Source organism: Hibiscus syriacus, unplaced genomic scaffold, assembly GCF_006381635.1.
Source record: "Hibiscus syriacus cultivar Baekdansim isolate YM2019G1 unplaced genomic scaffold, ASM638163v2 tig00116959_pilon, whole genome shotgun sequence".
Lineage (NCBI taxonomy): Eukaryota > Viridiplantae > Streptophyta > Magnoliopsida > Malvales > Malvaceae > Hibiscus > Hibiscus syriacus.
In genome coordinates this window covers 3,531,637-3,541,656 of record NW_024063485.1, presented here as the reverse complement: position 1 = coordinate 3,541,656, position 10,020 = coordinate 3,531,637, and the positions used below count along the sequence as shown (strand labels likewise).

General features: G+C 34.3%; 1 pseudogene; it reads right to left on the bottom strand.

Moving 5' to 3' along the window:
* Positions 1-359: 359 nt before the first annotated feature.
* On the bottom strand, positions 360-5,690 carry LOC120189787 (annotated as a pseudogene).
* Positions 5,691-10,020: the final 4,330 nt, after the last annotated feature.

Sequence of the window (10,020 nt, the reverse complement as noted above, 5' to 3'; positions counted from 1 at the left end):
TCTATTTCGATTCGAGTTTCGGATCAAATTTGAGTCATTATATTCAAATTTATATAGTCTCAGATCAAGTAAACCAGTTCAATTTGGATCATGTTTGCCAGGTCTAATGCCACCGTAACTTGAAACACAGACTGCATTTCTACTCCTAGGCATTAGGATTCTTTTTGTATATAACATGGCAAAAGTGAAGTCGGTCCCTTTGGTAATCCGGGCCTAGCTCTTCCCTTATTTAGGCAGTCTGGACAAACACAAATCATCGATTATCCCACATCAACTCCACAAACTCAACCCATAAACAGGTTTTCTTAATGATAATATAAAAAAAATATAAAAGATATTTAGAGAAAAAAATAAACCAAGAAAGAAGGAAATCAATTGGCCTCAAGGGCATATTATGCCCCTATCCAATATATCATCAAAGAAAAACACAGTTATTCAAATGGCAAGACAGTCCTACATCTCTTTCATTTTTAATATTTTTTTCCTCTTAGGGCATATTAAACCATTAATGGAGGGAACTCCAACCTCTCATGATGAGCTTCTCACTGGGCACTGGCAAGCTGGGTGCGGAGCAGCTTGGCCGCAGCAACCATGCTGTTGAGGGCCGGTTTCACCTCAGCATACTTACGAGTCTTGAGCCCGCAGTCGGGGTTAACCCACAAGATGTTGCTCTCGAGCACGGCAAGCATCTTGTTGATCCTGTCCGCAATCTCTTCGGTTGATGGTATTCTGGGAGAGTGGATGTCATAGACACCAGGGCCAATTCCAGCACCGTACTTGACTCCTTCACGGAAGACAGATAGGAGCTTCTCATCAGAACGAGAGTTCTCAATGGTGATCACATCGGCATCCATGTCAATAATCGAATGGATGATATCGTTGAAGTTGGAATAACACATGTGGGTGTGGATCTGTCACAAGATTTTTAAATGCAATACACATGAGAATTATGGTGATCCAAGTAAGAAAGTTGAGAAGTCAAAAGAATGAAGCAAGATAAAACCTGGGTAGTATCCTTGACGCCAACATTAGTGATCCTAAAGGAGTGCACAGCCCATTTGAGGTAGAAGGCGTGCTCGGACTTCCTAAGGGGCAATCCCTCTCTCAATGCGGCCTCATCGATTTGAATGACATTGATACCGGCCTTCTCGAGATCCTCGACTTCATCCTTGATAGCCAACGCAATCTGGTAGCAAGTTTCGAATCTGGAAAATTTGGCAATTGTGGAATGTCAAAAGATATTCATGTTTCAAAGTAGGTACAAGTGCAGAATTTCAGATAATTTTTTCCTTTATTGGCTTTCTAGAGCATACCTGGGCTGATCATTTCGGACAAACGACCAGTTGAGGATGGTAACAGGGCCAGTAAGCATTCCCTTCATTGGGCGTTTAGTCATGCTTTGAGCAGTAGATGACCAGAAAACAGTCATTGGTTTGGGGCGGCTAACATCACCGTAGATGATTGGTGGCTTGACGCAGCGAGATCCATAAGATTGTACCCAACCGTTAACAGTGAAAGCAAAACCGGACAACTGTTCACCAAAGTACTCAACCATATCGTTTCTCTGCACAATTTGAAGTAAATATTATGATGCTTGCGGAGTACTAACCATATACGCATCTCCTATTTACTGCTAAAGGCCAAAACAAAGCGGAATACTCACCTCGGGCTCTCCATGAACAAGGAAATCAATATCAAGTTCTTCCTGAAGATCGACAACCTTCTTAATTTCCTCCTTGATAGCTTTAATGTAATCGTCCTCAGAGATCCTATAGGAAATGTATTAGTTAAAAGAATGGTCACATTGACATATTATAAGAAAGATAAGGAAAAATTTCCAGATCATCTCACTTGTTAGCCTTGAATTCACGACGAACTCTCCTGAGTTCCAAGGTCTGAGGGAAGGATCCAATGGTTGTGGTGGGGAGGATTGGCAGATTAAGCTTTTTCTGCTGAGCATCCAATCTAGCACTAACGTTTGTTGCACGACGGTGAACAGATCCCTTCAAAGCAGAAGCCTGAGAATGCAAGCACCGTAAAACATGCTAAGCGAATAAAGATTTTGACTATGAGAAAGATTAATGCAAAGCAGTCACTTGAAAGGAAAAAAATGAAATTTTAATTTATCGAATCACTTACAGCCTTTTGAACAGCCTCATTGGTCACTCTTGGGGAGGACTTCCTTGAAGACTGAGCGGCAGCATTGGAAGCAAAGAAGGCCTAAAAATAGATGAATAACAAGTTACATGGTTTTGTGTTGTCTGAACATTAAGAAAGGCGGAAAATTTGTAATAAATACCTCATCCTTCTGACCTGCCAATGCCTTGGCAAGTGCGTTGACCTCGACAACATTCTGGGCAGCAAAGGCAAGCCAGGATTTGATTTCATCGTCGAGCTTAGTCTCATTTACTAAATCAACAGCAGTGTGGAGAAGTGAGCAGGAGGTGGATACCACAAGGTTTTCTGTACATAAAAAACGAGTCAAAGCCATCAGTCTACGACTAATAAAAAAATTGCAATACTATACATAAGATTATGATTTTACAAACACCATCAAATGCGATGAAACAAAAATACCTTTGCCAACAACAGTCTCAAGAGCCTGCAAGGTGCTAAGAGAAGAAGCAAGATCATTGGCCCAAATGTTCCTTCCATCAACAACTCCAGCAAAGAGGAATTTCTCCTTGGGGAAATTACTCTTGATCAAGTCAATGGTCCTAGTTCCACGAACCAAATCAAAACCATAAGCAGTGGCACCCTTCAATTCAAGGAGGGTCTTGTATGCATCAGAAGTAAGATCAGCAAAGTAGGTCTCAATCAGAATATTTAAACCAGAGAGAGTAGATTCCAAATCAGCATAAGCAGCACTGAATGCTTGCAATTGATGAGCTTCAAGGTCCAAGACAAGGGTGGGTTCGTCAAACTGAATCCAAGAAGCACCAGCAGCCTTAAGCTCAGATATCACTTTCCTGCAGAGATTCAATGTTACAATGACAAATTGGAGCAGCTATGTGTGTGTGTGAAACAAATAAAAGGAAAATCAATTCTTGCTTGTAGATAGGGAGGATTTTGGGGAGGAGAGAGAGAAGAGAAAAGGTCTTCTCGACACCCTTTGCTGGTTTAGACTATAACAAGTATGATACAGGGCCAATAAGGACTGGCACGGTGTTGACTCCAAGCTGCATTTGGGACAGTGAATCAGCATTCATGTTTCAGAATAAGACTAAAAATAAGTTGAGTGTAAATTGTAAAAGATAGGATAAAAGTGGAGCACCATAATCAAGTTGGTCTAGTTAGCACTCCCAGACTCGCAGGCAAATTCTCAAAAAAGGGATTTATAAAAATACAATTCCACAAAGATATAAATTCCTGTTTATGTAAAATCAGTAACAATAATGACAAACATGAAACCAGCTCCTTAACCATTATCCAGTTAACCATGTGCCGCAATGCATTAAAGAAAGAACGCATGCTAAAAGATGTTTATCTAGGTCCAAAGCCTTTAAACTATGTTTGAACCTTTAAAAAGTTACATACAATTATAAGAACTCATAAGTCAAACAATTTCCTTCAAAATCTTCTATGTATGAAAAGAGATCTCATGCATGCATCTCATTTCCCAAATTTCAGGCAACCTCCATACTTTCAGGATCTTAACATTTGACACATTAACTCTAATTACTAACTGAGCTGCTAGTATTAAGTACACATAACAGAAAACAATCCATATTATGATAAATATAGACAAAAATTAGACCCAAAGAACATACTGCTTTAGCTTCCGTATACTCATCCACTGCCTTGTGAGATGCATAAGAGAATTTAACATCAGGTCCCAACTCGGGAACAATGAAGTGGCTGAAACAACACATCACATGGAATATAAGGGTCGGTTTCAGAAAACTCAGCATGCAAAACAAAGCTAATAAAGCATGACCAAGAATGGAAACTTACTAGTTGGTGTCAAACCACTTGGTCATTTCCATGGCAGGGACAGAGGCATTTCCTCTGGCCATGGAGAAGTAAGTGTCAAATCCGATCTCGCCACCGTTCCAGCCATATCTAGGAGGTACAGCGCCAAGCATTGCTGTCGCATCGAGTACTTGGTCGTAGTAAGAGAAAGTGTTGCTGGGAATGTACTTGATCCCAGCATCAGCCATCTGTTTCCAGATGGATGACTTGAGATCAGCTGCAACCTTTTGCAAATCCTCGGCATTGCTCTTCTTATCCCAGAAAGATTCAAGAGCAAACTTAAGCTCTCTCTTGGGTCCCATGCGAGGATATCCAACAATGTGTGAGGCCATTTTCTGAAATAACAGATAAGTTTAGCTTTATTATACACGATCAAATACAATACACATCAAATTTGCATGTCCTATATTCTTAAACTAACAGCATCGGAATCAAAGATAAGATCCATGATGCACCTGTAATTTATATTGACTCATTCAAAAGCTTAGTCGAACTCATGTTTTTGGAAGTTATTAAATAAAAAGCATGCACTGGCGTAGCTTAAATTATGTAACCAAAACATGTGCATATGTCAGCAAAATCTGTGCTTCAAAATTAGATAAAATAACACAAAGATTAAAGTACTTAAATTCAAGATCTGAATTTGTAAATATGAATCAAGGAATCCTAGAGAATCAGAGATAAAACACCCATATATAAATAATTATTAAATTATTAACAAAAAAAAGCAGATCTAAAATTTTCAAGACAAATTAATACTTACTTAAATTTAGGCCTACAGCTAGAAACCACCCTATTTTGGACTCAAATAGGGGTCGGATAGTGGTATCGCGGATGCAGCGGCGTCATACCTTTATCACGAAAAATAACAATGTGAAAGCGGAATCACACCAATAACACGGATACCGGCTATTCCGAGTATGTCAATCTAAGTGATATAACGCTCAAGATCTATGACTTTCACAACCCCAACAGGTAGGATTTAATTAATTGCTATCATAAACAGACTTAAAAAATATAAGACAAAAGAATTTGATCAAATGCTAATCCTAACCGGAATAGCTCACTAAATATCACAGAATCATTAATAATTAAAAAAAATAGAACCCAAGTTAAATATCAAACACTAATAAAACAGTAAAAACAAAACAAAACCGAAATTGTTGGATATACATATATTAAAGAGCGGTGAATGCAAGGAAAAAACAACAGAAATAAAATTTTATTTTCAAAAACGAAAGTTGAAAATAGCAATCGTGTTTAATCACAGAAATAAAAACCCAGAAAGAAAATTAACAGGTATAGTTGAAATGCTTACTTGCAAGTAAATCTTAATCAAAGAAAGACAAGTTAAAAAATGGAAAGTTCAAATACTAATAATGAAAACCCACAAAGAAAACCAATAGAAAAAGTAGAAATACTGACACTTACAGATAGATCTGGGAAGAGACAGTGAAAAATAAAAAAAAAATCAAAAGTTGCAAAACTCAAGAGAGTTTTAGTTAAAGCGATTAAAAAAGACCCAGAAAGGAAAATAAATGGGATAGTTGAAAAGGAATAAAAGAAGATAATAAATAGATGATAAACGAAGATATAAATGGGAAAAGGCAAACAGACATGAGCTATGAGTGAGGAGAATATTGAAAGGAGGAACCGAACCGAACCGTACCGTAAAGAAGAACGGAGGAGGAACCCGAGACAGAAGAGAAGCTTAGATATAAAGAGTAAGATGCAGAGTAGGGAGCGGCACGAGTTGTGGCTATGGAGATGTGGCTATTTATAACTAAAATGCTGGCTGCCGGCTAAAGGCTGTACTGCTAGGCCTGTAAACGAATCGAACGCACACGAACGGAGATATGTTCATGTTCGTTGAACATAAACGAACACAAACATAAACGAACAAATTTTTTTTTGTTCATGTTCGTTTATTAAGGAATATAACTTGTTCATGTTCGTTCATTTAATAAATAAACGAACATAAACGACCACGAACATAAACGAACACGAACATAAATGAACACGAACATAAACGAACATAAACGTTGGAGACCCTACCTTCCATTGTTCTTTCATGAAAGATAGTCGACAATGCAAATCAACCAAATCTACAGTGATAAATAACGTAAGAGCTGATTAGCAGTAATGAAATGTTTGAAGATATTAAATATTTCGATCGATCTTTTAAAGATATTAAATGATTCACATGACTTTAATCTAACGCTATAACATTTATCTTAGTGGTCCATGATTATATATGAACAATCATTTTCCACTACTTTATACTAATAAATTCATCGGCTAAAAGTTTTGTGACATTAATATGACTTTAGTGAGGTTTGTTAATAATGGTCATTTCCGTTGGCAGAGTAGAAAATTTAACAGCATGAAGATTTCGAACGGTACAAATTGGACTACAAGGCAATAACATAGATCCGAAATCCCTTCGATGCTATATATCGTAACTGATATTATTACTAAACCACCATTAAAAATTTTAACGTACCTAAAGTCTACTCTACAACTAAAGGTCACACAAGAACTATGAAAACAAAAGTTCATTGTTAAAGTGTATTTTCTACTTATTAATGGGTTCTTCCTAGAAAACCCATTACTTCCGCTATTACACTCTTTTCAGAAATTACATAGAAACCTTTGTTTTGTTTTCTAGCAAATTCTATATATTTTTCTCTTTGCTGATGTTCATATATTTCCGATTGTTACCTTTATCTTCATATCTATTTCTAGAAAGAATTATGTGTTTTCTTGAGTTTTAGATGTGAAGATACTCGCAATAACTTTATATATCAACTATAAGTCAAATAAAACAGAGAAAGAGATGAAAATATACCTGTAAAACTTCAGATTGCACTATAATATAACTTGTTTTGAAGCTTTCAGCAATCGTCTACACTTTCCAGTGAACACTAGAGTTTGGGAAAAAAAGGGGGGAAATGAATATAGGTGCGAGGTGCCTCACGGGTTAACATATTGAATTTAATCTCCAAATAAAATTGGCTTAATTATGGAGTTGGTCATCAGAATATCAGATTAATTAATATTTTTAAGATACTTACAAATTGGTCACCAAAATTGATTTAAGAAGATTGGGTTAAACATAAATGAATGAACATAACCGAACGAACATAACCGAACGTTCACGAACGTAAATGAACGAGCGAGACCTATGTTCATGTTCATTCATTTAATTAAACGAACACAAAATCTTGTTCATGTTCGTTCATTTAATAAATAAACGCACATAAACGAACTTCCCGCCGCACGGTTCACGAACGGTTCGCTGAACGTTTAGTTCATTTACAGGCCTATGTACTGCCTGTCGAGGGGATCTCTTTTTTTTCTTTGTAAATTAGGTAATTTTGTCACTCAACTATTACTTGAATTATGTTTTAATCATCCAACAAATTATATTTTGCGGGGGAGACATCATAGTTTTTTACTTTAAAAAAAATCAATATGAGCCTTGTATTATTTTTCTCTTAATGTGGTCTTTTAAATTATAAAATAAATTTAATGTGATTCTTTGATCAATATTTTTCTTCGTTGATCTTTATGGTGTTTACATGACAATTCACGACGACGATGCTGACATGATAGTCTATGGTGATGACATGACAATCCACGGTGGTTGATAACTTGACGAATTACATGATAGATGGGATAAATTGATAACTCAAACATGACAGACGGACTACCACGTCAACACCGTAGATTGCCACTCGGCAACATGAATTGTCACGTTAGCACCGTAATGGCCAACGACGAAAAACATTAGTCAAAAGACAACATTGGGTTTGTTTTCTGAGTTGAAGGGCTACATTGAGAGCAAGAATAATTTGAGAGTCACATTGATTTTTTTTTTCAAAAGTACAAGGACCTCTTATGTCTTTTGTCTTTTTTATAATTTTGATATGAATATAAGATAATATTTGTTCAAAGATTCTTAATTATTTTAAAAGTGAACGTCGCGATGTCCAAACTCTAGACCTCAAGGGATAACAACATACCCTTTAACTACTAATGTCACTTATAGTTGGTGCCATCCAACTATTGTTTTTTAAATTATAGCTAATATTATATTTTGATTTTGTTTTAGTCACCCACCGTTAAAATAAACAAAAATGTTGACACGATAAGTTTTTATTTTTTTCAATGATGGCATGACACCCTATGGTAGCAAGTCAACATTATTATTAATTTATTAACTATAGGTAATTAAAATGTAACTTTTGATTTTGAAAAAGATAATAGTTAATTTACTAAAATAAAATAAAATTAAAACAATAATTGAGTAATTAAATGTGTAATTTATTTTTTTATGTTGAAAAATTATGTAAACTCAAAATTTTGAATAATTGAGTGACTAATATGTAGTTTACTATTTTTTTATGTTGTGAATTTAGGCAAACGCACGGATTGTTCAATTGGCGCGTGGCATTGTTTTCAGGGTTGGGGGATTGCTGAGTACAGGGAGGAATCATTTCTATAATTTTGTGTGCCTAATATTTGATGAAATCTAGGATAATAAAAAGTTTGGTGTTAGTATATAAATTATTATTTTTTATTTTAACATTTAAACTTTACTTTTTTTTAATGTTATACTTAATGTTCAATATTTTTAATTTTATTATTTGAATGTTAAAAATCTGAAACTACAGCAAGTGATATTTTTATAGATAAATTACATCTTTTATTACTCAACTGTCTTCTAACTCCTATTTTGATCATTGAAGTTTATTTTGTTAGTTTAATGACTTAACTTTTAAATTATTCATATTTTAACCACTCTAACTTATTTTATTAATATTTTTTATGATATGACATCTTCTAATTATTATTTTATTTATATATTATTAAAATAAAAAAATAGATTAGTTGGAGAGGCCGATAAGAGTGAGGCCACGTGGGTGGGGTCAGTAGTTTATGATTTAGGGTTTGTGGTATAATTTTAACTTTATTTTTTATTTTACTTATATATTAATAAAATAATAATAAAAATTTCATGTAACAAAAAGTATTAATAAAATAAATTAGAGTGATTAAAACAAGAGCAATTTGCAAGTTTAGTAGTTAAATTAAAAATCTTTAAACTTTAATGACCATACTAAGAGTAAAAAGATAATTGAGTTATGAAAAATATAATGGGTAAAATATGCGTTTAGTACCTAAATTGTCAGTTTTGGTATGTTTTAGTACATAAACTTTCAATTTTTTTCAAAATCATACCTAACATTTAAATTTTGTTTCATTTTAGTTTCTCAACTATTAAAAACTTAACGACATTGTATTTTTATGGGTAAATTATATTATTCATCACTCAATTATCTTCTCACTCCTATTTTGGTACTAAATTTTAAATTTTTTAATTTAACTACTCAACTCTCATATTGCTCCTATTTTAATCACTTTAATTTATTTTTTTAACAATTTTTGTGACATGACATTTTTTGTTATTATTTTATTAATATATAATAAAAAAATATAAAAATTAAATTTATGAGTCGTCAACACCTTTATGAGTATTACATCGAGCATTTTGAAGCTTATCCCCTTATGACTGTGCATATGCCTACCTTTCCAGCCATGAATACTCTTAAATTAAAATACCTACCTTTCCTTCAAGCTTGAACATTATACAACACTTTCAAAATAAAATGAATTATCTATCATAAGTTGGTTCACATTTTTTACTATAATGCTATGTGTGCCCAAAATGAATGATATTAGGTAGGGGTATCGATACTGAATGAACATTATCGATACCATAAGCCAAAAATTGATAAAATATTCAAGAAGTATCGATACCGAAGGAGTAGTATCGATACTAGGAGTATCGATACGCTTGAGAAAATATCAGTACCATTTAGAAGATAAATTCCAGGATCAAAATTGGGTATCGATACTGAAGTGTAGTATCGATACCATAGTATAGACGTATCGATATTGTACCTTTGGTACCGATACTCCTTATATGGAAATTGTGTATTAAGTACTTAGTATAGCTTATGTTATATGCGATTGATTAATTAT